Below are 16,860 nucleotides of genomic sequence, written 5' to 3' on the forward strand. Positions count from 1 at the left end.
CAAATACCTTTTTCATATATCTGGCCCTAAATGTCTTTACAGCATGTGGAATCAGCAATCTTGAGGAAGTGGAAAGAATCTGCCTAGCGTCCAGTAGCACCAGTTTTAGAAGGGTACAGCGCAAAAGGTCTAGGTGCAGCGCTGTACGGAGCGGAACTTTGGTGGGTTGGGATGGTGAAGGAATTAGATAGGACCGAAATTAAGTTTGTAAGAGCAATACTCATTCCAATGCACCTTAATCTAGGGCTAAGGACCGTTTCACTTGTTGCTGCCTTAAAACCACCTAAATACTGAGTTAAGATTTTGACGGGGGAGTCAGAGATCCCTACTAAACAGGCGGTTGACGCAGTCAGATACCTTGGTAAGGATGCTAATAGTCCATGGTTGAGATTTGTCAAGAACTGGCTAATTAAACTGGGTCTGGAGGATTTCTTGAAGAACCCACAAAACATAGTAGGAGGTTCAGTAACCATATTAAAAGGAAAGTACTGGGATTATGGTATGACCCACTTGCTTACACTTCGTTCTTATGGTTCCTTGATTAATTATTTTCTTACCATCAAAAGTGAACTAGTATTTGAAATATTTATTGATTGTATCGAACCAATTCATGACAGATCCTTGTTCTTAAAATTTAGATATATGATTCTCCCTAAGAATAGTACAAAAGCAAGTTGGAAAGCAAATGCGGTATCCTGTTCTTGTCCGGTATGTAATGCTTCCCTTGAATCTCTGGAACATTCCTTATCAGGGCTCGAAAATCCATAAAAATGTTACTAGACCTGCAGGTCTAGTAACTTAAATAATCTACTCAACCTAACTGTAATGTACTTGACCCGTAAACTGGTCTCAAATTGTGTGATCCTAGGCAAATAGCCCACATAACCTAGGACTTTTTTTTTTGTTTACTAACAACATTGCCATCAGAGCAGGAGTGTTTCTCAGATAGTTTAAATATTCAGCAGCATATTTATACTCCATGTGCGCCGAAATTGCATCATTTTGTTTTTTACGCATATTTGGCACAAAACTAGTTCCATATTTATATTTTGACGTTACACCCGTCTAACGTCAAAATATTGGAGTTTGCACCATTTTTTAGATGCATGAACCTACCTTGCGTCAATGAGATGCACGGTATGCGTTCCCATCTAAACAATGGTGCTAACCCCATAGCCCCATATTTACTCCCCTGCTAAAATGACGCCCCATGCGTTAGGGGACTTGAGGACCCATTTCCATGGTTAAATACCATGGAATGGGTCCACAGGTGCCCTTCTCAAGCCCAAGGGACACTCCCACCCACATCAGAGGGACACCGGAGGATGGGACCCCATCCCAGGTAAGTAGGGTAAGTATAGGTAAGATTTATTTTTTTAATTGAAGTGCTATAGGGGCCCAACTTGTGCCCCCTGCATGGCACAGGGTGCAATGGCCATGACCAGGGGACACTGGTCCCCTTTGCTCGCCATTGGGGTGGTGGGCATGACTCCAGTCTTTTATAAGGCAGGAGCCATGTGGTATGGATGGTTTTGCGTCAGAAAATGACGCTAGGCTGGATAGAGGCATTTTTTTTGCCTGTGACGAAGCCTAACGCCATTTTTGGTGCAAAACCTCCTTCTCCTATACCACCACCCCTCACCCGGCTAACGTCATGTTTTTTTTTACGTTAGCCCACCCTTTGCACCGGCTTGCACCATTCCATAAATATGGCACCCGGGTGGCACTCAGAAATGGCGCAAGCCGGTGCTAAACGTTTTGATGCAAAACTGCGTTAGTGCAGTTTTGCATCCAAAAGTATAAACATGCCGCTTAATTTTTCATAAATATATTACTAAACCATGACGTGGTAACATATTGTCATCTACACATAGTAACTTTTCAAGAAATGTCCAAAAACCTCTACACTAACTTGCAGCTTTACTGATAAAACTACTTAGTGTATTAACAATCTGTAAAAATTGGGTTTCAGAAAACATATCCTTTGCACATCAACATATAAAGTATTCTGATTTGTTTTCATCCTATGAAATTATTTTTTCATCACACAGAAATATAAAAAAGGGCTTTCACAACTACTAAAATATATTTTGAAATGTTTGCATAGTTGACTGAGTCATTTAAATGTTGTGTGCTAGGAAAAACCTGATATCTTGAGCCTATATCCTTTTATTTTACATTCTAAGCAGCAGGTCACACAGTTCACCTTACAAAGACACAGAACTCTGCAGTCAGAAGGAACATTAATTGTAAGAAAAACTGACTTTTGACCTCTGTCTGTGAACACAGAGCAAATGTGACATAAGAACAAGATTTAAAGGCATCTTTTATTGCCCCTCCACTTTTCAACTGAACAGAACACCTGTTCAGTGTCAACTTGCCAGAAGGGTCGAGTAAGTATTAAGTATTAAAAATAGCTCCACCTGATCAAATAAGACTCTCCAGTATGAGTATGAGTAGTCTAGTGGATTTTTCCAGCCCTGCTTATTTTTTTATCCAGCTTATAAAGAGATTAGGAGAAGATGGATTGTTCCAGTTTGTAAGCTACTATTGATTACACGCCCAATAGAGGCCATTCCTATGTTTAAATATGATACAACAGGGTGGCTCATATTTTCAATTTTACACTATTTGTTGCATGCGTGGCGAATTCGCTGTGTTTCACTTATTGCAAAATGACTATGTTAGTCTTTATCTAGGCCTGGTGCTACTTGTAGTGGTTAGTTGAATATCGTGCTGTATTTTAAAGTATGGTTGTTGATTCTTTTGTGTTTTTTTAAATAATGATTGTTTTTACAGATGTATTTATATTTTTATTGTATCAACTTCATTATTATTGTCTTAATGATCAAATACTTGAATAAATAAATATGTTATAGTAGTAAGATGCGGTTTGGGATGATTAAAGGAGAGATAGACGAGGGAAGAGTCTGTAGAAAGGGATTAGGCAGATCATATTAATAAAACTGAGTTTGGGGTGAGTCAAAGGAGATCATAGTAGTAAACTGATGTTTGGGGTGAGCCAGGAGGGAAGAGTGTAGGAGTGTTATTTTGGAGATTATAGTAGTAGAATGGGTTTGGGATGAGTCAGAGAGTGGAGATAGAGGATAGTTCAATAGAGTGATGGTGCAAAATAGGAAAGCTGTTGTGAGAGTATTTTTTTCCTCTTGTACAGTAGGACTGAAGTAATAAATATATAGATACATGATTATATAGTAACGGAATATTATGTGTAAGGAATATAATATATTGAGATTTAAGTTGTATCATATAATAAACACAGACTTTCAAGAGATGTAATATTTGAAGTTAATTGATTTGTGTACTTTGATACCATTATTTACCTTTCCTCAATATTTCAAAATGCCTGTAGATAAATAGTTAAGATAATATTGACCTATTGTGATAGATAAAAAGAAAACAGGCTCATAAGCATTTAATCAAACAACTCAGATAGAAACTATGCAGTAACCTATGAACATGTTAGGCGTAGAATAATACACATATATACATTTATACAATATATATAAATTAAAAAATTAGGTATAAGCCATGAGCAAAATTTTATTTCTTTATTGCATGGAATAAAAACATACACTACTACTTAAGTAATAGCAAATTATTTCAAAGCAGTTTCACTAAAAGAATAACTCCATATATAGAGACAATCTTAAAATTGATGGCTGAGATGGATACCAAGTATTAGCAAAGCCAGAAAGTCTCATCTTTCACACTTGTAAGGGAAATTACACATGCATGTGTACACGTCATGTCTCAATGGCATCATGATCCATCATCCAGCTACACAACAAGTGACATCACTGGATTTCCCATAATCTATTTGCACAGGAATTGGTTTCTCATCACAACTGTTTTTAAAGGAAAAGGCCAAGCAAGAGCACTAATTTCCATTATCCATCTACACAGGAATTGACATCACTGGATTTCCCATCATCCATCTACACAGGAAGGAACATTCCTGGATTTCCTGTCACTCATCTGCACAGGAAGTGACATCACTGGATTTCCCATTATCCATCTGCACTATAAGTGACATCACTTTGTTCCTGCCCCCTCCCCCCCCTCAGGACCTATTTGATGATGGCACACAAAAGGCAAGCCCATCTGCAATTGGACAATGCCCAACGCCAGGAACCCTGTTCATTCCCCCAAGCCCCCATGATCCACTCTTGCAACATCAACGTCATCTCCTACGCCAACGACATGCAACTCATTCTCTCCCTTACGGAGAAGACAGCTAGTGCCCAGATCACGTGCAATGCCCGAATGACTCTGAAATCGTGATCTTATGGAAGATCACCTGGTGGCCAAAAGAGCTAGGGCTGACAATGATCACCTTCACCCATGCCAGAACCTCAGGATCATCATCGACAGCAAACCCGACATGACAACCTAAGCCTACGCCATCAGCACCTCATGCTTTAATACTCCAAAAATGATGGGGAAAATTTGCAAATGGCTCTGAATTGGCACGTGGAAAAATGTCAGTCATGCCCTGGTCACAAGCAAGCTGGACTTTGAGAGCACCCTCTATGCCGGGTTCAACAAATGCTCACCAGTCAGCCACAGACCATTCACAACTTGGCGGCCATAATCACTCTCCAACTCCAGTGCCAGACTACACCTGAACGATGTTCACTGTCTCCCCACACACAATGAAGCACAATTCATACTCCTCACTCACACCTTCAAGGTGTTATATAACACTGGCCTAGCATACCTTAACTTCCTCTGCCAGCACCCGGACTCTCTGCTGAGACTCCTGCCCTGCCAAGTGGTGCCCTATCCAGTCCCAGGGACCTTGAAAGGTGAAGTTGGCAGAAACAGGAGCTGTAAATCTGCGCACAGAACACCATGTACGGAAATTTTCAACACACCATCTGCAACGCGGCTGATAATGACGCGCTGCTGGCTTCGCGGCTCAAATCGACGCTTCGATTTCATGCCTCCCTTTCTGTGGGACTCCATGTGTGCAGTGGGTATTTGGAGCCCCAGGAACACACACTCCCGTGAGCACCAATCCGAGGGACGAGGAATGAGCATCCTGCGCTATATAGAGCTTTCATGCCCGCTGCTGCACTAGATGCTTTTTTGGCAAAGCCTGGGCCAAGGGTGCACCTGTTTTGCCCTCATCCTGAGCCTGTACTGCACCAGAATGAGGCACAGCAGAACCACCCCCCTTGGCTCCATGTCTGGACATTGTTTGATCATCTTTGGTAAGATCTTTTTATAATTCAAAGGTGGATTTTAAGCAAACCCTTTAGTTTCCTTTTTCAGCGTGCAGACCTTTTTGTTATAAAGTTTCGCCCTTATCAACTAGTACTTTGTTTTTTTCCACTCACTGTTAGCAAGAGAAAGGCAACTGGGGGCTCTTTGGGCACTGTAAAGGAGCCCAAGACCGCTGTAGACTTGTGGCTGAAAACTGCACTTTCAGGACATAGATAATCTTTTATTGGAAGTGGAGGGCATCCTTAGCAGAGAGAGCCTCTTGTCCGACGTGCTGGCTTCAAAACTCACCAAAGCAAAAATAACTACATTTTACAAGGAGAAGTTAAGAGACGTTTGACCTAGCACCATCATCCCCTGAACAACAGAGGAGGTAAGGGCTTTAACATCCATTGTTTTGCATGATGTCCAGACAGATCAACTGGCTTCCATTAAAGGGCATTCACTCTCAAATCCTAGTTTGACTGTCCTGACTGTGCAAGCCTCTACCAATTGTCCTGCACTAGCAAAGGAAGAAGAACAGTTCACCTATGAGTGGCGCAAGATACAACATGTTTAAATGCCATTAAAACTATTGTGGCAGTTTGAGAACTGAGCTTAACACTGTTAAGGATGCCATTTCTGTTTTGAATATGAAAATGCCAATTTTTTAGATTTTAATAATGGTTTAGTTGAGAAAATGATCTCGCACCAGATTGTAACCATCCTGCTTGTCTAATACACCAGTCTACTTGTCAGGATAATGCACCCCAGGGCAGCTGTTACACAAAGATTAGACCTGTGGCTCTTACCCGCGCCTAGAGATATTACTGGCATTAATACCGTAGGCCAGGGAGCAGTGGGTACAGATAACTTTTACTCTCCCGTCAACACTCAGGGAGTCACTAATGTCACAGCATCTCTTGGCCCTGTTCTGAAAGTGGCAAGTGGGGGCAACTTAGTTTCTGCCCACAGGAGCAGCGAGAGTACCTCAGCCCAACACTGATCAACTGGTCCTTCCCCCAGATTGCACAACTTATGTGGCAGTCCTAGTAAATGTGCCATCACTTAAGGCAAATGCAAGTGAATTTACAACAGTTGAGAAATAAAGTGACGCATTGTCTGACTACAAGGCAAGGACTGTTAATGGTCAAATTACTATGGCCCACAGGGTAGGATGGGTGGGGCTCCAAAAAACTCCCCAGGTGACTGTATAATAATTAATTTCAGTAACAGCTAGGTTGTACGTAGAGTTCTTGCTTTCTGCAAGAGTAATTTCAACTCAAACAAGAGTATTGGGGTATGGCCACTTGGGCTTTTTCTCTAGACCAAGATTGGCCCACAATTTGAGTACACCAGGGCCCACTCCATCCTTGGGGTGGTTGGGCGGGGGGTCAAAACGATCAAGACATTCATTCCGGGTTTGTAACTGCAAAAACTATGCCCCCTCCTCTATGGAATAGATTTGATGTACTTATGGGTACTTATGATACTTGAGGAAGAGGATTGACTTCTCTTGTTAGCTGTTTAGAGGGATATGCCCTATAGGAGATGAGAGGGGCCCCTCTCCTTAAAGGGAACTCTGTTTTTGATCAGCTCAAGTGTTTGTGTCTTGGAATATAGCTGGGCTTGAGGAGAAGATTAAGGATCAGATTTAATTAGGTTTTATTGAGCAATATAGTATTTATGCCTTTCAAAAAACCTGGTCAGGAATGAAAATACTCCTTTTTTAGATGTATGTGCCCACTTTTTCTTTCCAGATACTCCATCTTTGGGCCGGGCTTACCAGGAGGGGGGTGTATTTTAATATCATTGTCTTTGAGTTGTTTGATGACCAGATTGGAGATCAATTACCCTGATGTAGGAGCTGTCCTAATCACTTTTCTTGACAAATCAACACTTTTCGTTCTAAACATTTATAACCTAAACGTAGCATTTTCAGTGGTTGTCACTTCTATGGGTCTGGCCATTGAGAATTTGAGGACATGCTCCACAGAATCTGTTTCAAGTTTTATTTATTTTGTCCTAATAGTAATTATGGGTGATTTCTAATATCCATTCCTGTTTACAGAAGAAAAAAAAAAAAAAACTGGCAGATATTACAGGACATTTCCTTGGAGGATAATTTTCGTAGTGCTCACGTTGACCACTCCCCTCAAGGGGAAAAGGCAAATTTCTTAGTGCAATCTTTGAACCTGGTCCTACCAAACTCCTTGGAGACTCCTACTTATGTTGGTAGGGGGTATGTAATAATTGTGGCCTATATTTTAATTTCTTCAACCCTGTCATCTTTCTTGTTAGAAGTTACCATAACCCATTGGTCCTATTCGATTTTTACGCCAGAAGTGGCCATTACCAGCACCTGCCTCTTTACATATTGCCCCTATGGATCAGCGCAGGGGGCTGAAATGTCCAAAGTAATCCCAGAGGAGTTATTTGGAACCTTGTTTAGTCAGCAGAGTTGTTCCATCGAATGCTGCTTAAGCCCCGATTCTGAGCCCAGGGACGTGTTGATGGTGTATACTGAACTCTGTGCCTCTGTGAGTGATGCCTTTAGTGTTCCCATTAGAGATCACTCTGTCACCAGGGTTTCACAGTGGTTTGATCAGACATGTTCTAAAGCTCAATGTGATTTAAAGAAGGCCCTTAAACATAACTCTAGGGTTGGAGTGGAAGTGAGTTTTTTACGCACTCAGTATGAGAAGGCTGTCAAGGAAAGGAAAGAGTCTTTAAAGGATGAGGCTTGGGAACAATTAATGAGTGTATGCAATACTCATGATAGTGCAACGTTCTGGTGGGTTGTCAGTAGCCCTTTCTTAGGGTCAGAGGTCAGGCCTTCCTTTATTTCTGTGATTGAAGAAGAAAAATGGTTTGACCTCGTCTCTCAAATACATACTTTAAAGCAGGGGTCAGATTCTGCCTCCCAGTCTATTTTGCCAAAGGTGAACCTCTCTTTCTCTGTTTTGAAGTTGAAGTGGCCATCTAGAGGTTGGCTGGTAATAAGGCTCCAATTCCTGACGGAGTACCAATGGATCTCTTCTGATGGATACAAACTACCTGTGGATTCTTTATCTTATGAATTCACCCTTGTGCCAGCATCCGACGGAAAATCTTCTTCCCAGCTCTCCACGTCGACGAGGACATCACAATTGCACGGCTCCACGCGACTCCGTCTGACGTCACCGTGCCAATAAGGGGTCCTCGCCGGTGTGCTGACGTCAGTTCCCTTTTTTCCGTGCCTTCGACGCTAACGGTTTTCTCCTAGCTCTCGCTTCTGTTTGAGGGTTCATCTTGTTGCTCTTTGTAGAAGTCCGGTTTCAAGCCATGCAGAGAGTGCGGGTCGCATGTCAGTCACTGACCCTCATGACGATTGTTTGTTTTTGTTGCCTTAGTTCTGAGCATGAAGTCGAGGAGTGTGCGTCTTGCCAGAGCATGAATCCAAAGGCGTTAAAATAAAGGGAGGCCAAACTCTTTTTGGCCAAGGCGAAGAAGGGTCATAGGAGCCATCGTAGATCCTCTTCACGTGCTTCTTTGAAGAAGCATAAGAAACGGCGCCGTCATGGCTCTCTGCACCGTTTGGCTCCGAGCTGATGAAGATCGAGGTCTCCATCTCGTTGACGCCGTGCAACGTGGGAGGTGAGTCCAACGGTGACTTCTCAACCTCAGAGGCCTGAGGCTTCTCCGGCGCGTCCGTCTTTGAGGTCGTGGCACCTCAGGACAGTCCTCGATTTTTCACCTGCTGCTCAAGAGTCCGATGTTCAGCAAGCACAGGTGCAACAGGGAGACCAGCAGTATCCTGCCTTTCCGGCTCCGGGAGCGGATCAGGCGGCATTATTAAATGCCATGTTCTCTATATTCAATGCCATGGCCCCTGCTGGTGCACCGGCTGGTCCCACGGGTCCATTGGCATTTTCGTTGGGCTCCCCTGCTCCGTACAAGGCGGCGCCATTTGTGCCATTCTATCCGGCTCAGGGTACCAGACCGGCGCCGATGATATTGCCTCAAGGTCTTGTGGATCCCAATGCATCGCCTTCTAGATCCATGGCACCGATAGCATCACCCCGTCAGCCGGCGCCGATGGTGGATCCTCAAGCATCTTTGGTGCCATTATTATCCGTGCCGGCTCCGGATCCGAGTGATGGATTCATACGGAGTCAACCTTCCTCTCCTGTTCCATGTCAGGTGTTGAAGCCGGTGTCTTCGAATTCGGCGCATTCCATGTCGACGTCGAGGTTGGAGGGTCGATTGAGGTCCCGCAGGAAGGCCTTGTGTCTCTTGGAGGAGGAAGAGTATCAAAGGCAGTTGTTGGAGGAAGGAGAGATTGTCGAGCCTTTGGGAGAGTTTCAGGGTCTGGAGTCGGCCAGTGGGCTGGATACTTCCCCGGAATGGGACTTGTCTTCACCGGGGGGGGGGATTTACAGATGAGGTAGCTTCTTTTCACACAGTGATCATGAAGGCAGCGGACTTTTTAGAACTTCCATTGCCTGTTGCGGAAGTTACAACGAAAATTTTAACGGAGGTGCTGCATCCTTCTTCGGCTTCTGCGGACCCTTTGCTTCCTTTCAACGAGGCTCTTACAGAGCCCATATTAGAACTTTGGAGGAAGCCTGCTGTGAATAGAGCTGTGGCAAGGAGATACAGAGTGGCACCTGGTGATCCGGAGTTTTTATCACAACATCCTACCCCGGAGAGTTAGGTGGTCCAGGCCTCTTGCTCTACACGGTATACCCCGGGTTCCTACTCTGTTTCCATCTGACACGGACTCCAAGCGGATGGAGCAATCCGCAAAGAAGACTTTTTCGTCTTGCAGCATGGCTCTCAAGGCTGCAAATGCTACCTGTGCGCTGTGTAGATATCTCCACGCCCTCATGGATTCTTGCATGGTTCCTGACCTGCTGCAGGATGTCCAGAGACCATTTCGGGAACTCTTGTCTGAAGCGCAGGCTGCGGCGAAGCAAATAATTCAGTCTGGCCTGGACTCTACGGACTCAGTGGCCAGGGCAATGGGTAAATCTATTGCTACCAGGAGGCACGCTTGGTTGAGGTCCTCTGGGTTTTCTTCAGCTGTTCAGACCACCTTGCTGGATTTGCCATTTGATGGGGAAAAACTGTTTGGAGATAAGGCGGACTCTGCCCTAGAGCGTTTTAAAGATAGCCGGGCCACGGCGAAGTCTTTAGGATTGCAAGCCTCCTCTGCTACCCCTTTTAGGTCCTTTCGGAGGTTCAGGGGGTTTGGACGTGAGGCAGTTTATCGAGGGAGACCCCAGTCCTCAGTCCAGCAGCCTACGAGCCTCCCATATCGGTCCTTTAGAGGGGGGGGGGTTAGAACAAGAGGGGCAACCCAGCAGCACCCTACGTCATCCTCTTCCTCTGGAGGACAACAGCAAGGGAAGCAGCCCTAGTTTTCTCCCCTTTATCGACCATACTTCTCCTGTAGGGGGAAGATTACGTCTTTTTCTCCAAGAGTGGGAGTTAGTTACATCGGACTCGTGGGTTCTAAATATTGTGAGAAAAGGATACGCTCTCCCTTTTCAGGAGTTTCCTCCTCCTATCCCTCCCTGTCCCTCATTTTGCGCGGAAGATCATCTCCTGTTGTTACAGCAGGAGGTTCAGACCCTATTGTCAAAAGGTGCGGTGGAGTTGGTTCCAGAGCAGGAAAGGGGTCAGGGTTGTTATTCAAGATACTTCCTGATCCCCAAGAAGGATGGTCGTTTGAGACCGATCCTAGACCTGAGGATTTTGAATTTGTTCCTCAAACAGGAGAAATTCAAAATGCTGACTCTAGTGCAGGTACTTCTGGCGTTGAACAAAGAGGATTGGATGGTGTCTGTCGACTTGCAGGATGCGTATTTTCATATCCCTATACTCAAGTCGAACAGGAAGTATCTCCGGCTTGTGGTGGGGTCGCAACACTATGAGTTTGCGGTCCTTCCATTTGGTTTTATTTCGGCACCTCGAGTCTTCGCAAAGGTGATGGCAGTGGTGGCAACAAGTCTCAGAAGGGAAGGGATATCTGTATTCCCTTACCTGGACGATTGGTTGATCAATGTACCCAAATCTCACCTGGAGCCCTCTCAACGCCTCCTGTTCATAGGGGCAGTACTAGACACAACATTGAATCAAGCCTATCCTCCACCTTAGCGGATCTAGGATATTCAGGCGTTGATTCCAATGTTTCAAAACGGAGCGGTTGTTCCAGTCCTTAAGGTCTTACGCCTGCTCGGTCTGTTCGCTTCTTGCATTCTGTTGGTCACTCATGCACTTTGGCACATGAGGGCTCTCCAATGGTGCCTCCGCAGGCAGTGGTTTCAACACAAAGGGGATCTCTAAGAGTCGATCACGATCTCCAGAGACGCTGCAGCAGATTTACGATGGTGGACTGTGAACGGCAACCTTTCACAAGGAAGGCCGTTTTCACTGCTGCCGCTGGTGGCCACAGTCATGACGGATGCATCCACTGTAGGGTGGGGAGCTCATCTGGGGGACCTGGAGATCAAGGGCCGTTGGTCTCCAGTAGAACAGGCTTTTCATATCAATCTGTTGGAATTGCAGGGGATACGTTTGACCACACAGGAGAGCCAGTCAATTCAGGTTCTGACAGACAACACTACCGCGATGTGGTATATAAACCAGCAGGGAGGAGTAGGGTCGTATTTTCTCTGCAGGGAAGCTCTGCGTCTCTGGTCCAGGCTTCAGGACCATCGGATTTGCTTGTTAGCGAATCATCTGGCCGGAGTGCTCAACGTACGTGCGGACACTCTCAGTCAACATTTTTCGGCCGATCACGAGTGGCGTCTCCATCCGGATCTGGTTCAACACATCTTTCAGATGTGGGGTTCTCCAGTGATAGATCTGTTTGCCACTCGGGAGAACACGCACTGCCCGTCATTCTGCAGCCTCCAGTATCCGGTGCAAGGAGCTTTGGGGGGACGTGTTACGCATTCCCCCCCCCCCCCCCCCCCCCCCCCCCGATACCCTTGATTCCTTGGGTTCTGAGGAAGATTCGCCAAGATCAGGCTCAGGTTATTTTAATAGCCCCAGATTGGCCAAAAAGGGTGTGGTACACGGACCTTCTCCAACTCTTGCTGTGCCCTCTACTCTGTCTCCCTCTCAGGGCAGACCTCCTCTCGCAGTCACAGGGGCAGGTTCTACACCCCCACCTCCAGAGCCTGCACCTTCATGCCTGGAGATTGAACAGGGCAACCTGAGTTCCTTTTCTCTCCCACCAGATGTAGTGGATGTTATTTTATCGGCCAGACGGCACTCCACTAAGACCATTTATGCCGGTAGGATGGCAAAATTTGTGGCTTGGTGTGGAGAAAAGCAAATTGACCCTTTGAACGCCCACCTTTCTGTTATTTTATTATTTGCTTTGGACTTAGCAAAGAAGGGTTGTGCAGTGGCTACGGTTAAGGGTTATTTAGCTGCTTTGTCAGCCTTTCTTTGCCTCCCAGATCAGCCCTCACTGTTTAATTCACCTACTGTACTTAGGTTTCTTAAGGGTTTACTTAATAAGATTCCCCCCACTCCTTTTCATGTGCCTCAGTGGGACCTAAATCTTGTTTTGACCTTTTTAATGGGGTCACCTTTTGAGCCCATGCACTCTTGCCCGTTAAGGTTTTTAGTACTTAAGGCAGTTTTTCTTGTTGCCATAACCTCGGCTAAGCGAGTTAGTGAGCTCCAAGCTCTTTCTGTTAAACCCCCCCTTTACCTTGTTTTTCCCAGATAAAGTGGTGTTGAAAACCAGGGCGGCTTTCCTGCCAAAAGTTGTCACTCCTTTTCATATAGGGCAGACTATTACCCTTCCATCTTTCTACCCTCCTCCTCACCCCTCGAAGGAGGAAGAAAGGCTTCACCGGTTGGACCCTAAAAGGGCGCTTATTTTTTACATTGAAAGGACAAAGGACTTTCGCCTGGAAGATCAGCTTTTAGTGGGGTACGTTGTACAGAGGAAGGGCAGAGCAGTCCATAAAAGAACTATCTCCAGGTAGGTTATCCTTTGTATCAAGATCTGCTACTCGTTGGCGAAAAAGGTTCCCCCTGAGGGTATCAGAGGCCACTCCACTAGGGCTAAGTCTGCTCCTTTACCCTGGCAACGGGGGTTTCCGGTGGTCGATATTTGCAAGGCGGCAACTTGGGCGTCCCTCCATACCTTCGCAAAGCATTACTGCTTGGACTCTGAGGTTCGGAGGGACGGCCATTTTGCACGATCTGTGTTACAAGATTTCTTGGTGTAATCAGACAGGCACCCACCTCCAAGTGCGGTACTGCTTTGGGACCCTATTCATAAGGTGAGGAATCCACAGGTAGTTTGTATCCATCAGAAGAACAAGTTACTTACCTTTGGTAATGCTTTTTCTGGTGGATACAATAGCTCACAGTCTCACCCCCTCACCGTTGCCTGTATGATTGCACTTGGATATGTGGTTCTATAGATGTATGTATATATTGATATTTTTCCTGTATATATAAATGATGGTTTTGATTATGTTGCATCATGAAGGCTTTATGTATATATGTATTTATTGGAGTCATTGTGGAGTCGGTTCTCACCTGTTCGCCTCAAAGCACGTAAAAAATGGGTGAAACTGACATCAGCACGCCGGCGAGGACCTCTTATTGGCACAATGACTTCAGACAGAGTCGCGTAGAGCTGTGCAATTGTGGCGTCCTCGTCGACGTGGAGAGCTGGGAAGAAGATTTTCCGTCGGATGCTGGCGCAGGGTGAATTCATAAGGTGAGGTATCCAAAGGTAGCTATTGTATCCACCAGAAAAAGCGTTACTGAAGGTAAGTAACTTGTTCTTTAGGTCCAATTCTCTTATTTGGGCACCCTTGTTATCTAAGATATTAAATGCCGCTGTGATACTTGGCCTGCTAAGTTTGTGGGCATGGTCTATTATTGTTCCTGTTTTTAAAAAGGCTGATCGAGCTGACCAGAAATGTTAGAGGCCCATCTCCCTGATTGATAAAACTGTCAAAGTTCTGGGTCAGGTGATCCTGGAAAGGCTATCCTCATGGGCTAAAGAGAATAGCATCATATCCGACTCACAGCATCGGTTCAGATCTGGTCTTGGTACCATCAACCAGTCCCTGAACCTAAATTTAATAATGCCGAAGAACATAGTAGCCACAAAAGACAACCTATTTGTCCTTTTGGGGGGACCTACTTAGGGATATGTCAGCGTCTGTTTAGGATGGACGGCTGATGCTCAAGATCTTTCCCAATAACCTGTAGTGTCAGGCAGGGATGCATCCTGGCCCCTTTCTTGTTTGCCATGAACATCAATCACCTAGAGGCGTTATTAATTTAGAAGACATTTGATGTTCCCTGCACAGCTCATCATGCAATTCTAGTTCTGCTCAATGCAGACAATGCTGTCCTCATTTTGAGGCTGTCTGTGGGGTTGCAACTTTTACTAGACACCTTTTTAGAGTTTATGAATGATCTAGATCTTTCCATAAATCACATGAAATCGGATATAATGATAATTGGTGTTAAGTCTTCCACGGTACTGTGTATCACTCCACTTAACAACACTCCAATTGCTAAAACTCCACTCTGATTTCAAACACTTCTTCTTTTTTTTAAAGAAATGCAATTCAGTCAAGAAACCAAAGGTTAAATCTTAGTTTGTTAGGAAAACTTTATTTATTATTTCTATACTAACCAACCTTAAACTACACCAACAGTTATAGCTATACCTTACATTTCTAATTTATGCAACACCTACTGATCTTCAAGGCACATTGGGGATTTTTCTAAAGAGAAAAGATAGATTACCCCAGTTGCTTTTTTAGGTCACTTTAGTGGAAACTAATAAACTATTAATGTTTGTAATAGAGAACGTAATACTACCACCTGAATGGGGTACGTGAGAAAGTTGATGTGAGAGGGGAAAAAGGAAAATATTAATTTTGGGATTAGATATTTTATTGTGGCTTTCTCTGTGGGGCAGAAACGATTTCACCTACAGCGACTGTTGAGTCTGAAAATTGCTCAGGCCTATGTTTACTCAAAACCATCATCTCTTTTTCTGTAATTAATTTTGTACCAGACTGATTTTTTTAACATTTCCAATTTTCCTCCAATCCATGATTTTTATGCTGTTTTTTCAGGGCAGTTTTATTTGTTTAAGAAGGACTAATTTGGAGCAGAGCTTGTTTTGAGAGAAAAACTGGAAAGTTCACTTCTGGGCGAATTACATTTACCCTACCCTCTGGCACACTAACAGATAATCCCTCTTACAAAGTTGGAAGTCTTGTTTGTCCTTGGACCCAGTACAACTGCCTCTTACCCAGTAGGCATTCCATTCTCAGGGATGTGGAATTCCGAAAGCTCGCCCGGGACATATTGTTTGGGGTCAATGGCAACACGTTTTCATGTTTCTTTTGCCCTTGGGACAAGTAGACCCTAACCCCTGCAGCACAAACACTTTGACTGACAGTTTACAGAGAAGGGAACTGTGTGCAGTTGAGGTAATGTATGTTCATATGTTAATACTCTTCGAACTTGTATTTATCGTTCATTAATTCAAATCCTTCATTATTAGGATGAGCGCTGTAAATAAAGGTTTTAAGGTCACAGTGCACTACTGACAGTGATTCCAGTAAAAAATAAAATAGTGTACTCACAATATGAGGCTAAGTATAATGCTCCAAGAATGCTCTCTGATTAGATGCAAATGTTTGCAGCAGCTTATAAGCAAGAGTGATGATTCTTTGCTTTCAAAATAAAATGTTGAGGAAAATAAAAGTTTTGCTACTAGGAAATTTTAGGTGCTATTTCTTTGATTCGTCATCTAGTAAAATATATTGATGCATGCTAGTATTTCACAAAAAATATTCCTAGTGGAAAATCAGTGTAACCATTTTCAACAAGATTATGGGAAGCATGGAAATAAACAAGCACTGGCAAAGCCAACGATCTGTCATTTTTTTGTTTGTTTTGTGAGTATTTTTGTTTCGTCAGTCGTGTCTTCTTTTGACATGGCTTTTGTAACACTATATTCATGTGAGAGCTGCCAGGCCCACACCATTGTAACAAACACTGTCAAAAAGAAAAAAAAAAGCTTTTGGTCTCAAAGGCACACATTGCCACCAGTTGTGTAACAAAGGCTCCGCAGCCCCCCTACAGTGGGCTTCCCTCAGCATAGCACCTGCCCTGAGTGAGTCTGGAGCGAGGGGCCCCCCATGTTCTTTGCAGGGGGGCTCTCCAGTTTTATTACGCCACTGATTGATGCAGTGGTTCCTGGCACTGAACAAAACTACTTTGTGTGCCAATATGCTCCTTGTGGAAGAGCAGAATGTGATCACTCACAGTAAAGCCAGCTGATAGATAGAGAAATAGAAGTTTAATAAAATAAAATGTCTTTGACGCCAGACCTAATTAGGGACCCAATACCTAAAGAAAGTCACAAACGTGCACCCATGGTATATGTCTTTGAATTAGTGGCTTTTATGAATTCAAAGTAATTACAGAAGTACACAAGGAAATCATACTCCTAGAAAATATTTCTGAACTGTGTTTTAGCACAAGCAAATATGCATGTGTAGATTTGCTCATGTGAAAATCTATTGAGCTTTTACAAGTTCACTTTCCCTCCAACAACCTTTTTCCAAACCTTGGAAGAAA

The 16,860-nt window shown here is 44.2% G+C and overlaps 1 protein-coding gene across 7 annotated transcripts in view; it reads left to right on the plus strand.

The window, feature by feature from the left end:
- The window catches only part of LRRC27 (leucine rich repeat containing 27), a 463,960-nt gene that overhangs the window by 22,969 nt on the left and 424,131 nt on the right, over positions 1–16,860 (plus strand). The gene's annotated exons all lie outside the window — the stretch shown is intronic.

Source organism: Pleurodeles waltl, chromosome 6 (assembly GCF_031143425.1).
Source record: "Pleurodeles waltl isolate 20211129_DDA chromosome 6, aPleWal1.hap1.20221129, whole genome shotgun sequence".
In the NCBI taxonomy this organism is placed as follows: Eukaryota; Metazoa; Chordata; class Amphibia; order Caudata; family Salamandridae; genus Pleurodeles; species Pleurodeles waltl.